The sequence below is a fragment of the Triturus cristatus genome, chromosome 7 (assembly GCF_964204655.1).
Source record: "Triturus cristatus chromosome 7, aTriCri1.1, whole genome shotgun sequence".
Lineage (NCBI taxonomy): Eukaryota > Metazoa > Chordata > Amphibia > Caudata > Salamandridae > Triturus > Triturus cristatus.
The window spans coordinates 282,615,448-282,630,565 of record NC_140590.1 but is presented as its reverse complement, the minus strand read 5'-3'; positions in this window follow the sequence as shown (position 1 = coordinate 282,630,565).

Here is a 15,118-nt window from a genome sequence, read left to right as displayed (position 1 = left end):
TGGAGCTTTCAGAGGCAGAAGACAGGAAAAGGCTTGATGACGGGATTCAGGGCCTACTCGCCTGAATCTGTAAAATGTGGAAAGTGAACCACATAAAGTCGGTGGCCTTTCATACTTAGGAATGGAGTATCTGACCCATTCATGGCGGATCTGAAAGAGGACATGTTGACGGTGGACGCACATGTATTTGCGTCTTCAAAACTGGAACTGGAGGGAACGTACATGTACTTATAGCATGCACATGGAGCCGTTGGGGTCTACGATAGGGGACATAACTGATCACAAAATTCATATTTCCTCACCTGTCTGTCCATTATGGTCAGCTAGCTACCATTGCCTCTTTCCCCTCTTTCCCCTCTGTTCTCTGTTGTCCATGTGCATGGTCCTGTCCCCTCCCTATTGCTTTCGATGGATTGTTGTGCTGCACTCCCGTCCCGCATGCCCTGTGTGGTGTATTGTGTTGCTGCAAACCCTGATGCCTGCCCTGTAGGGTCAGTTTGGTGCACCTCTCCATGTCCCTCCTGTCCTCTGTTATCCGAGTCCATGTACCTACCCCAATTCCTCCTGCCTACCATGATCCAATGTACCATACTTGCGAACATTTTGAACTTGGTAAGAGGGAGATTTAGAAAAAAAACTGGGGTATTGATTTTCCCCTTTGAGTTACATTGAAAAAGAGGAGATTGTAGACAGGAGACAGATCAAATAAAGCCCATTTGAGCTTAAAAACATTGGACGTTTCCTGGCTGAAACGGGTCTGTTGGCATGTATGGTTGTACTACCACTGCCTCTTCCTTCTGCCCACAATGGTCTATTATATTGCCACAGCCTCTCTTGCCAGTCCTGTATTGTTGGTTTGTTGCCCCTGCCCCCCTTTCCACTGCCCTCCATAGTCTGTTGTGCTGCCACTGCCCTTCCTGCCTGCCCAGTGTGGTCAAATGGTTGCCTCTGCACTCTCCTACCTGCCTTAAATTTTCAGAGTCCTCTGCCTCTCAACAGTATCCTAATGAAAAACTAGATTGCTAACATTCTATATTTATTACAAAAGTGTGGAACGCCTGACGTCATCTTGATGTAATCAAAACTGTAATACCTAGAGCATTTCCTTTAGAAATTACATATATGAGAGGGTCTTATTTGCATCAAAATTATGGTTACTGCTCTAAAAAACTAAAATGAGGACATATTTTCTGAGTTTTCAAATAGCGACAAAGAACTTTTACATTATTTGTAATCTTTATGTTTTTTTATCCAGTTGAGCACTTGATTAAATGTTGCACCTAGGGGAGAGGATGTGGTGTTACTTCCAGAGCTGCAGACTTTGCACCTGGGGAACCAGGTTGGAGTTTCTGCTTCATATCAACATTCTGTGATTCTGGTCACTTAATCTCCCCATGTCTACAACCAAAATGAATTTGATCTTGTGTGATGTAACCAATGCTCATGTAAAGCACTCCAATACCTGACAAGACTGCACTATATAAAACTGCAAATACACAAAAAATAAGTGTTTTGCACACTTCTGTCATTGGGCTACATGTGGGCTACATCTGGTTGATATTTGAGCTGCATTTGGGCTCTTTTGTCTCTGGTGGCCATCTTGGGAGATTTATTTGTTATGAAGTTTCCTAATTTCCTCATTTACTGCAGTCTCCTCAGAAGGAAATGCTTTCAGTGTTTTACTTTGATTCCATCAAGAAGGTATTCAGATATGTCACACATTTGCCATAAATTCTGAATGTTAGCACTCTAGTTGCTCATTAGATCACTGTAGTAAAGCTACTGTTCACCACAAAAGTCTGCTGCTGGTATTAAAAGTGCATGTTTCAGTCTGCATGTCAGAATTTTTTTATGAAATAGAAGACGATTTGAGAACTCAAAATGTGCCCTAATTTTTCTTTCTGCAGCACTAATCATACTTTCTATGGCAAAATGAACCCCCTCATTTTGTTCCTTTTTAAATTAAATGTTTTAAGAGTTACCACTTTATTCCAATCAAGATGGCTTCAGGTGTGCAATACGTTTGTCATAAGTAGGACTGTTAGCGCTCTAGTTGTTCTTTAGAACACTCTTGGAAGCTGCAGTAGAACACAAAGGAATCAACTGACAGTCTCTGCCCTTGTTGGATGTACATGTTTTACTGAGAATGTCAAACTTCATTCTCACATGACTGAGAAAGATAATGTGAATTTACAGAAAATATGCTCTCAGTTTAGCTTATAAATCACCTTCCAAACCTCTGTGGGAAAAGCATCAGAAAATAGTTTTCTCTCAAACATGATTCATGATATCACAGCAGAAGGCTTTTTCACATGGTAAAATCACCTTAGAACACACCACAATTCCTAAAATGTGTATGGTACCATCAACAAATGATTTATAATGTAACTAAAGTCTTAAAACCTTCTATTAACTGCAATGCTTTTTAATGAGGTGCTATCATGTATATTGGTCCCAAGATGGCTGCCAACACTTCTTGCATGAAGTACTGACAGCCAATCAGATATCACGATGAGATGTGTGGCTAGGCTCCGCCCAGATATATCTATCTTTTTAACTCTCATTTTCTCAGGAACTACTGAACAGATTTACACCATTTAAGCAAAAGGCACGAGTCTGAACTGAGAACTACATCTTTGCCAAATTTGGTGTAATTCCGTTCAGCAGATCGGGCTGGAACTGCGTCAGCAGGTTCTACGGGAAAATGCATGGGGAAAACGCGTTTTGGGACCCCCCTTTTTTCTCGGCCCCCGCTTGACGAATCACCATGAAATTTTCAGGATAGGAGCGGACCGGCGCTGGCCAAAAGTTTGGAACATTTTGCGAAGATTCGTCAATCGGCGCCAACGTTATAGAATGTTGCGGATTTCCTATGGAAAATAGGTCCTAACTATAACTACCTACTGGCGACTGCCAGTAGGTAATATACATACATATATAGATATATGTGTGTGTATATATATATATATATATTCACTGAAAAAACCATAGGTTTCACACACGTTATAGTTAGGAATTAGCATTTAAAAAACCTTGCAAATTCACTTAAAAAACCATAGGTTTCACACATGTTATAGTTAGCTGGACATTTCACAATCCTCTGCTGATGACGTCAGATATTACATCACTGTATTTAGACACTTATTTACCCATGTCTTCTTCCATTAATCTTTAGCTATACATATATTACAAATATTTATTTTTCATAAAGACACATATGTCATCAGTGATGTAATATCTGACGCTATCAGCAGAGGATTGCGGTCGCGTGAGTTATAGTTGCCTGCACTAACTATAACGGGGGAATTTCATAGGTTTTTTACGAGTGAAATGTCCAGCTAACTATAACATGTGTGAAACCTATGGTTTTTAAAGTGAATTTGCAAGGTTTTTTAAATGCTAATTCCTAACTATAACGTGTGTGAAACCTATGGTTTTTTCAGTGAATTTGTACGTTTTTTTAAATGCTGAATTATGTATTTATTAAAAAAAAAAATTCAGGTTTTTCACCGTGTGCGCACGGTGCGCGCACGGTGCGCGCACGGTGCGCTCTCTTTGTGCGCTCGGTGCGCTTCACGCACCGAACACTCATGGATCGCAGTGCGTGCCGTGCGTGCGCGGTGCGCGCACCTCGCGATTTTTTACCAAAAAAATAGTTTTTTTCTCCCTTGGGGGTCCTTCTGTGACCCCCTGACCAAGGCTAGGGGGTCAGGAACTGTCCACTCTGCCCCCTTTTCACGTTCTCCACCTTTTTTTTTCACCCCCTCAGACTGCGAGAGACAAAATGGTGGCCGACACTTCCTGGTTTCGACCGATTCGAATGTTTACCGACATCTACCAACCAATCAGAATTGCGCTCGCGCACGGCAGGGTGCGCGCACAGTGCGCGCACGGTGCGCGCGTATAGATATGATATGCTTTTAAATGCTATTTTCTCAGGAAATACTGAACAGATTTACACCAGACCTGCAAAAGTCATTCCCTTGACCTTATGGCTACCTCTCTGCCAAATTTCACGTAATTCTGTTCAGCCGTTCGGGCTGTAGCTGCGACTAAAGGTCCTATGGAAAAATGCATGGGGAAAACGCGTTTTGGGACCCCCCCTTTTTCTCGGCCCCCGCTTGACAAATCACCCCGAGGTAGGAGCTGAACGGAGCGCCCCATTAGTTTTGAAATTTTCGCGAAGATTCGTCAACCAGCGCCAAAGTTATTCAAAATAGAATTTTGAGATTTCCTATGGAAACACGGTCCTAACTATAACTATCTACTGGCGACCGCCAGTAGATAATATCTATATATATATATTTATTTACCTGACATCCGCTATACGGAGTTTGATTAGCTTGCTATTCTATTCAAGATTTATGACTTTCAATGGAGATCATATGATGCAGAATGAAAAGTTACATACCAGTAAGTATAGTTCTACATCGTAGGTATCTTCATTGAAGTCATAAACACCCTTCCTCCTCCCCGGCTGTCAGGCTGTATTGTTATCCTGTACTGCTTGTAAGAAAGAACTGCCTCTCACAGGCAAACTGCCACTGAAGTTTATTGTGGGATAGGGTCCCTCTGGGATTCAGGTTACGTTTTGCGCTTTCTAGTGTTAGCCTATCAGGTTGTCTTTTCCTTTGAATTCTATGGGGCTGATTCACAGAACTAACTTAAGACAAAATCCTAAACTTACTACTTTTGGTATTCACAGAAGTTAGGATTTTGTTTTAAGTTTGTCTTAAGACAAACGTAGGACAGACTTAAGACAGACTTAAGACAGACTTAAGACAAACTTAAGACAAACTTAAGACAGACTTAAGACAGACTTAAGACAGACTTAAGACAGACTTAAGACAGACTTAAGACAAACTTAAGACAAACTTAAGACAAAATCCTAACTTAAGTCTGTCTTAAGTCTGTCTTTAGTCAGTCTTAAGTTTGTCTTAAGTCTGTCTTAAGTCAGTCTTAAGTTTGTCTTAAGTCTGTCTTAAGTCTGTCTTAAGTCTGTCTTAAGTTTGTCTTAAGACAAACTTAAGACAAAATCCTAACTTCTGTGAATACCAAAAGTAGTAAGTTTAGGATTTTGTCTTAAGTTAGTTCTGTGAATCGGGCCCTATATCTCCAGGCACAGTCCCCTTTTCCGATGACAAAGTATTGTGAGCTTTGCAGTTCAAGCCTCCTGCAGTTCCAATCAGCATGCTCCAGGAAAATACAACTTTGAAAGTCTACCGTACAAAAGAATGGAAAATGACTTTCAGTGATTGACACTATACAGATCCTTTTACTGGATTCCCTATAGGTTTAGAAGAAGGTGTTCCGGGGTCCATGCAGGCAGCACAGGATTAAGGGGGCAGATTCACAGAACTAACTTAAGACTAAATCCTAAACTTACTACTTTTGGTATTCACAGTAGTTAGGATTTTGTCTTAAGTTTGTCTTAAGACAAACTTAAGACAAACTTAAGACAGACTTAAGACAAACTTAAGACAGACTTAAGACAGAGTTAAGACAAACTTAAGACAAATTCCTAACTTAAGTCTGTCTTAAGTCTGTCTTAAGTCTGTCTTAAGTTTGTCTTAAGACGAATTTAAGACAAAATCTTAACTTCTGTGAATACCAAAAGTAGTAAGTTTAGGATTTTGTCTTAAGTCAGTTCTGTGAATCGGGCCCAAGGTGTATGACTTCAATGAAGACACCTACGATGCAGAACTATGCCAACAGGTATGTAACTTTTCCTTATCAGTGAACATGTCCTGGGGTAAGCCATCTGGCCCTGGAGCTTTCCCTTTCCTTCCTCTTTTGATGGTACTTTTAATATACACGTTACCTAAAATGCATATGAATCAAACATCTCCACCAGAGAGACCGATAATGTCTGGATGCAGGCCATATTCAAACCAATCGGTTGTTACATTGATTTTTTCATTCGGGATTTTGTACCAATCCCACAATGTTATGTTAGAGATAGCATGCACCTGATTTATCAGGTCAAACATATGGCTTTTGACAGCAATTCTTGCCTTCTCTGCACATTGGATATTGAATACCTATATAAAAATAATCCTCTAGATGATGGCATTAAGGTTATTCCACGAACTCTGGAGAAGAGGACACCCCTACATACTTTACTAGTGTGACCAGACGTCCCGGATTTTCCCGGATAGTCCCGGTTTTAAGAGGACTGTCCCGGTGTCTCGAGATTTTTCTTAATTGTAGGTAAATGTCCCAGTTTTTTGGACAAAGGGTAGGTCATTCTGTAAAGCAGAAATACCTCCATTCACAGGCGCCTCTGAAGAGTGAAAAGTTTTAAACAAAGTATCTGCTTCTGTAAGGCAGCACAGTAGGGGTATGGCTGTCTGCTCCCAGCAGAGACAGAGTGGGGAGGAGGGCAGGGGGAGCTTAGGGAGGAGGGGTCCTGCCATACATATGGCACACACAGTTATAAGCCTAGTGTGTGTGTGTGTGGGTGTGTGTGTGTGTGTGTTTACATATATATGTGTGTATATATATATGTTAGTCAGTCACAGAAGCTTTATTCGATTGATATGTTATTCAATCATAAAAGCACATAAGAAAGAAATATGTACAGTAGGTGAAAATTACTTAGTAAAAAAAAAAAAATTCATAATTAATATTAAAACACGATCTTCAATACATATAATGGGACATAAATATGAAGCTAAAAATCAATTAAACATGCATAAGCTTCCGATAAATAAAAACTTGTTTAAAAACGATCACGATTCTAAAAACACTATGCTCATTGTCAAGCTATTGCAGAGCCTGAAAGGCTGGTCGACATTGGGGGAGACCAAACATTTTTAAAACGGGCACTATGTACAATTTTCTTAAGTGGGAATACAGTTTACAGAAGAATAAAACATGAATCATTGATTGGGAAGAACTATTATCACATGGGCAAGGCTGAAAGTTTCTCGATTAATCATTCATCTTTGGTAATGACACCAATCTATGAAAAAAAACCAGTCCAAATCTTGTTAAAATGAATCTATCGTATACACCAGGTACAAAGGTTAGATAGGGTTGAATTTTAAATGTGGTTAAAATCATCTGATTTTGGAGGATGGTCGGTTTTAATAAATCATTTGTCATTCTGTGGCTTTCCAGAAGCAGTAGCCCTTCTCTTCTCAAATCCGTCCTTGAAATAGTCCCAAGTGAACCGGATTATTAAAATTCTCCAAACGGCCAAGGTCATTTAAGAAATTACTTATGTACGCAATCCATGGGATGTTCAAAAACCCATCCAGTTTACAGATATCTAAAATAATCTCCCGATTCAATTTTGCCTCTTCCTTAATCCAGAGCCTATGCCATAAAAGGATAGGCTCTAACTTAATTAAATCAGAGATAAAGGTAAGCTCCAATTCTGCATGACATACGGAAGAAGAAGTACCACTTGGGACTGATAGAAGATATTTGAGAAATGAGTTCTCAACATGCTGGATTTTATTCACATCTGCTAGCCTCCAGAGCCCTGCTCCATAGGTGGCTAATGAGACATACTTGGCCTTATATATTTTTATGAGGTCCACCGGTGGTCTTTTACCCAATCTTTTAGTGAAGTTAATAAGGGCAGTGGTGGCTCTAAGGAAAGCCAGTTTCTTGGCGTCAACCGCTTGCCCCCATGTGTCACCGTGCGTGAAAAGAATCCCCAAATAAGAGAATTTGGCCGTGGCCTCGATCCTTTTTCCTGCAACAAACATGGCATTAACTGCGGTAGAGCCTCTCATCAACCGGCACCGAGTCGGATAGGCAAGATAAATGTTCAGGATAATGCAGGGCTGGACGGAGCGCGCTCAAGACATGACCGCCACCATGGATGGCCAAGCCACCGACTCCAGCTTTGCTCTTTCTGATGGATACTCTAATCACAGATACCTCACCTTTAGAATGTTCCCTAACTGCTAGACTGGATCCAGAAGTTTTTACAGATGTTCTCCTGCATGCCACTAAGTGGTGTTTTGCAGTTCCACATCGACATCGACCGAGCGGAGCCACATATAGATGCCACTGCTGTGCATTGATGTCATATCTTGATTGACTCTTTTGGCACCCTCAGATGCAGAGTACAAAGCAAACTAGTCAGTAACAAGTGTACAAATCTCCAAATTGGGACTTTTTCAGATGCTAAAAAGAGACTCCTCTACATAAAGGGGAGGTGGGAGTATCCCCCAGAAAGATTAATACTGAAGGTGAGTAACTTCGTCAATCAATCAGGGGTTTTTAAAGCACGCTGCTCACCCGTGAGGGTCTCAAGGCGCTGGGGAGTTGGGGGTGGGGGCAAAGGCAGCTCCGTAGGTCATTCGAAGAGAATTGGTGCAGTGTCAGGCTTTGTTGTATGCAGTGGGGGAGATCGTTCCAGGTCTTGGCAGTGAGGTAGAAAAAGGGTCTTCCACCTGCTCTGGCCCTGTGGATGCGGGGGACCGTGGCTAGGGCGAGGTCGGCAGAGCGGAGGTTTCTCCTGGGGGCATGGAAGGAGATTCGTTTGTTGAGGTATTGGGGTCCGGTGTTATGGAGGGCTTTGTAGGCGTGTGTGAGCAGTTTGAAGGTTGTTCTTCTTTCGACGGTGAGCCGGTGGAGATCACGGAGGTGTTGGGTGATGTGGTCATGTCGTGGGATGTCGAGGATACGTCTGTGGCGATCTGGATGGTCTGGAGTTTGCGGAGGAGTTTTTGGTTGATTCCGGCATAGAGGGCATTTCTGTAGTCCAGTCTGCTGGTGATGAGTGTGTGGATGACGGTCTTCCTGCTGTCGGGGGTGGGGATCCATTTGAAGGTCTTGCAAAGTATTGAGAGGGTGTTGAAGCAAGTGGAGGACATGGCATTGATCTGGCGGTTCATGGTGAGTGAAGAGTCGAGTATGATGTCCAGGTTGCGAGCGTGGTCCATTGGGGTGGGTGGGTTTCCGAGGGCGGGGGGTCACCAGGTGTTGTCTCATGTGGGGGGGATGGAGCCGAGGATGAGGTCTGATGTTTTCTCTGAGTTGAGCTTTAGGCAGCTGCTGCTCATCCAGGTTGCGACGTCTTTCATTCCTTCTTGGAAACTGCGCCTGGTGTAGTTGGCGTATGAGACTATGTTTTCTGATGATTTTTGCGAGGGGGGCCATGTAGACGTTGAAGAGCATGGGACTGAGGGAGGATGCAGTCCTGCAATGCCAAATGGTTGAAATGCCCTTCCTGTCAGACCTGGCTGTCAAAGCAATAGTGCCTCGTGAATGTGTCCATTGACACCCACTTTGCGACCTGGTGAATTTCAAGAACAGGCACTCCATGTGGCAATGCAGGTGTAGTAGCATTGACCTTGATGGAATGAACCTACAGTTCACTTAGGACGTAAAGCATGAAGACCGATCACGAGAGGGACTGTGGGAGTAGGAACAGGACCTAGCTTCAGACCTCGACTGATCAAGGCACAAGGTCTTGCGGTACTTCAACATGAACAGATTAGCTTCCTGATCTTGAATGACCTTTGGGTGCATCAAGGCACAATCACTAAAGGCCTTAGAGTCATGATCTGACCCTGAGCACCACAGACAACCCACATGTGTGTCAGTCACAGGCATTTTGTTTAGACTTTCCCCACAGGGTTTAAACCCTTTATGATATGATATGATATGATATGATGTACATTTGTAAAGCGCGAATTGCTGCCCGGAGGCGTCCAAGCGCTAAGAATACTCATAATCCGTACAGTGGCCCACACAGGGAGAGAAGGGGACTTAGACTGGATGAAATAAAAAGGTTTTCAGCTGTTTACGGAAGGACGTGAGGTTAGAGTTGGCTCTGAGATGCAACGGGAGGGCGTTCCAGGCTCTGGCAGCATTATGGGAAAAAGCTCTGCCTCCAGCTCTAGCTCTTTTAATTCTGGGGGCTGTTGCCAGAAAAATCCGCGTGATCCTTGGGCCGGTGTTCCAGAAGGCCTGGTGAGCTATGCACATAGCTTTAAACATAACTCTCTGGCGCACCGGTAGCCAGTGCAGGGACACCAGTCCAGACCTCACTGACTCTCTCCGGGGAAGGTCGAGTAAAATGCGTGCTGCACAATTCTGGACTATCTGAAGCCTTCTTAAAGTGGATTCAGGAGCGCCAAGATAGAGTGCATTGTTAAAATCAAGGCGTGACTGAATTAAGCCTTGTACGGCCACTTGTTTAGCTTCCAAGGGGAGGAGAGGAAGAATGTTTTTTAACATCCTCATAGTGGCAAAACAGGTGGCTGAAAGTTTTATGGATTGAACGTTGAAGGACAGGGATCTATCCAACCAGACTCCAAGACTCTTAATACTGTTTTTAGGAGCAGGGGGGGTCCCAGACTTGACGGCCACATGGAAGGATGGAGACTAAGATTTGAAGGGCCTAGGAGCATAAGCTCAGTTTTGTCCCCATTCAATTTTAAGCACGATAGGGACATCCAGGTCTTCACTTCCTCCAAGCAGTCTCTGAGCCCACCCTGAGCAGATGGATTAGCTACCTGTGTCATAGAGACCACCAGCTGCGTGTCGTCCGCATAGGAGATGATCTTAATTGCAAATGGGCGGACGACATCAGCCAGCGGCCTCATGTACAAATTGAAGAGTGCAGGGCTCAAAGAAGAGCCTTGAGGAACTCCGCAATTAAGAGGTTTGCTGGAAGAAACAGACTCGCCTTCGAACACGCGAAAAGATCTGTCCTCTAAGAAGGACTGGAACCAGGACCAGGCTTTTTCCTTTATCCCGGCCTGAGAAAGACGGTCCAGCAGAGTGTCATGGCTGACCGTATCAAAAGCTGCGCTGAGATCAAGAAGGATCACTGCCGCTGATCCTCCTTGATCCAGGATTTTTCTGGCTTCCTCTGTGACCATGAGGAGGGCGGTCTCCGTGCCATGTTTTGGTCTAAAGCCTGTCTGGGTAGGGTCCAGTAAGTGGTGCTCTTCCAGAAAACTTATCAGTTGAAGGTTTATGTATTTCTCCAATATTTTGCTGATCCATGGGAGCAGGGAAATGGGGCGGTAATTACTCAGGTTGGTGGGGTCCAGATTAGGCTTTTTCAGTAAAGTTCTCACCATGGCCTGCTTCCATGCGGTCTGGACCGTTGCAGAGAAGATGGAGGCATTTAGGACCTCCCTAATAATGGGTAGGGTGGTCTGTGAGGCTGCCGTTATTATATTTGGAGGGGCTGGGTCGTCCGGGGAACCGGATTTTACTTTTTGTGCTAAGGAGCCAAGAGTGACGAGATCCAGAGGAAGGAAGTGAGTGAGCGTGGGTGGCTGTTGGCTGAAGGGGGAAGTCACGGGTTGGAGTAAAGGGGAAGGGTTTTTCGGGGGAAAAGTAGAGTAAATAGAACTTATCTTGTGATGACAAAAATCGGCAATGTTGTTGCAGTGGGTAATGGACTTATCCGCCTGCGAGCTGGGGGGCTGTTTAGGGAGATTTTTAATGATATGAAAAATTTCCTTAGGTTTAGATTTGGCCTGCAGAATTTGCGAGGAGAAATATAAGGATTGTGCAGCTTTAATCAGTGTTTTGTATTCACTGATAGCATTCCAATAAAGGGTTTTGTTATCCATGGAGAAGTCGGATCGCCAACGCCTTTCGGATTTTTCTTTTTTTTTAATTGAGTTTACAGATGTTATACAAAGAAAATCCACACAACAGTAAAACTTATTTGTCCCTCGCATGCCTTAAAGGACTTTTTACAAAAGAGATAGAAAAAAAAATAATAATAATAATTCAATATATAGCTGCTAAAGATCTCTCCAGCTGGTTATTGGAGCCCAAATGGCTCTCCCCTTATCCCTTACTGTGATATTTTTTAATTCAAATAAACATAATTCTATATTGTGTATCCCGAGCAGCCGCGCCAACCACATTTGAAATGTGGGAGGAGATGGCTCCTTCCAGCCCGCAGATATGATAATACGAAGCACAGCTGTACAAATAAAAACCAAAGCTTCCGCGGTGCTACTTAATTTCATGCTCCTATCAACTCCCATTACCATCAATGTAGAAGAAATATCAATTCTGCATTTTAACAGCCCCTCCAAAAAGACTGAAATTTCTTTCAAAATAATAGACAGCTTTTCACACTGATAAAACATGTGTATTAGATCCGCTGGGCTTTTATCACATCTAGGGCAGTTATCCTTCGGCACCAGACCCCAAGCCGCAAGCTTTGCCGGGGTAAAATATAAATTAAAAAGTGTTTTATAATGCTGGGCCCTCAGATTAGATGAGCGGAGTAATTTCTTATTTAGCATTAAAGCAAGATCTAGGTCCACATCAGGATCACCTGTTTTGACTGCTAGTGAAGACTCTACTTTCTCCAAATCGTCCTGTATTCCCTCCAACAGATGACTATATATAATTTTTATTTTATTACCCCCATTCCATATATAGTCCATCACAGGAAGCCTTGTGGAAATCAGAATTCTTGGTCTAAATGCCTTCAATGTCTTTACTACCTGTCCATACAAAAACCAATGATTAGTAGAGATCCTGAATTTAGACTGAAATGCTCCAAAACTTAAAAATTCCTCCCCCTTGAGAAGATCGCCTACAGATCTAATACCATTTTCACTCCAGAGAGGATTAATCATATTCTTGCCTAAAAACGGGAATAGGTTAGAATTCCAAAGAAGAAGGTACGAGTTATACTTGGGAATTTCCAATAGCTTTTGGACTGCTTTCCAAGTCCCCCATATCCCATTCACTATCTTCAATCTAGGCTTCTTGTAAAATCTCCGATCAACCTCCCTCAGGAGCAGCCCTGTAGCGTTTTTCCCCCAAAAAAGCTCAAAAATGGAAGGGGGGGCCTGCCTACTTCCCTGGGTCGCTACCAAGCTGGAATCACGATGGAAGAGGATTGACATATGTGCTAATAAACAAGAGAGATGATATAACCGAAGATTTGGAAGAGCCATACCACCCCTGTCAAACGGGAGTGACATAAGGTTCAGCGAGCGTCTGGTTTTCCCGTATTGCCAAATGAACCTGTTAAAAAGGCCTTCCAGATTTTTTAGAATTTTTTCCTCCAGTAATAAAGGGATGGCTCGAAACAAATAAAGAATCTTAGGAAAAAATGTCATCTTGAGTACGTTTATCCTTCCGACCAGGGAAAGGTGTAAAACATCCAGCCTTTTTAACTCTGCTTCCATCGCAGCCATAAGAGGACTGTAATTTTCGGTAATGATCTTATCAACATCCGAGTTAACTCTGACCCCTAGATAAACTGCTGAATCCAAATATCTGCTGTCTAACCTAATAATATTCTTAGTGCAGATGATCTGGGTCTTCTCTTCATTGAGCAGATACCCCGAGCTACTACCAAATTCCTTGGCCAGATCCACTAAAACGGGCATTGCCTGATGTGGATCACTGGTAAAAATCGCCAGATCATCTGCATAAGCTAGCAGTTTAGTTGTGTACCCATTAAAGGTAACAGGGCTAATCCTATGGCAGCCCATTATTCTAAGGATCAGGGGGTCGATATAGAGTGAGAACAATATCGGGGAGCAGGGACAACCCTGCCGTGTTCCTCTTTTAATCAATATCTTCTCCGACTTCTCCCCCATTACCGACACCCTGGCCACGGGGTCTGAGTACATAGCTCGCAGAGCTTTGATGATCTTGGGGCCAAAGCCCTTTACAGCTAGAATACGCCATAAAAAATTCCAAACTACGCGGTCAAAAGCTTTCTCCGCATCGAGAAGGATCATGGCCATCTCCCTCCCCCCAGCAGCATGGGCATCAAAAAGAGCTATAGCCCGGCGAGTATGATCTGTGGTGCCCCGTCCGGGCACGAACCCGTGCTGCCAAGGGGAGACAAGGCTACCGATGACCCCCCCCCCAGCCTTTTAGCCCAAATTTTTGAGTATACCTTTGTGTCTGCATTAATAAGTGAGATTGGCCGATAAGATCCTGGCTTCTCTTTGGGCTTGCCCATTTTATGAAATATAATAATGTTGGTCTCCTTCCAGGAATCTGGTATAGTGCCTGAGCATAAAATGCCATTAAAAAGATCTAGCAAAATAGGGAGTAACTCGTTTTCCAGACTTTTATATACCTCCAGAGGAATTCCGTCGGGACCCACAGCTTTCCCATCAGCCAATTCTCGCAAAGCATCTTTAATCTCGGTAATCGTTACATCCCTTTCCAGCTCCTCTTTTAAGGCTACATCAAGTAAGGGGCCTATATTGCCAATCTCTAAATTATACACCTCTTGCTGTTGACTCTGATGAATCTCATTATCATACAAATTTTGATAAAACTTTTCAAAGACTTTTAGTATGTCCTTAATCTCCGAGTATGTCTTCCCCTCATCCTGTATACTCGTAATAACATTCTTTGTTCTTTCCTGTCTAATGCGTAAAGCCAAAATCCTACCCGCCTGTTCCCCGGTCTCATACCGCTTAGCCTTTGATGCCTGATACTCCCCCACCGCCTTCTGTGTGACCAGTTTTTGCAAATTAGCTTTAATAACCGCCATACTTCTAAAACTCTCCAACCCATCCAAACTCCTCCCTATTTCTTCACTATGCACCTTCTCCGCTGTTGCTAGATCCTCCATAAGCTTATCCACCTTCGCCATGTCCTCCTTCCTTAATCTAGCCGAACAGCTTATAGTTTCCCCCCTAAAGGCTGCTTTAAAGGCTTCCCAACCCCCATTCCTAGAGGCACTGTATCTATTTACATCAAAGAACTCCCCAGACCAATTTTTAATATGTTCAAGAAACCTCCAATCTGATAATAATGTTTTTTCAAAAGTCCAATTAGTATGTTTTTTCTCTGAACAATTGACCCTATACGATAAAATAAGAGGATTGTGGTCAGAGATTAATCTGGGGAGTTTCTTAATAGTAGCCTTAGTAAGTTCGGATTGTGAAATAAAAAAGTAATCTAATCTGGAAAATTTTTGATACGGATTCAAGAAATATGTAAACCCCGGGTCTTGTGGTTCCTTTTCACCCCAGACATCTTTAAGTTTAATGATATGAAAAATTTCCTTAGGTTTAGATTTGGCCTGCAGAATTTGCGAGGAGAAATATAAGGATTGTGCAGCTTTAATCAGTGTTTTGTATTCACTGATAGCATTCCGATAAAGGGTTTTGTTATCTATGGAGAAGTCGGATCG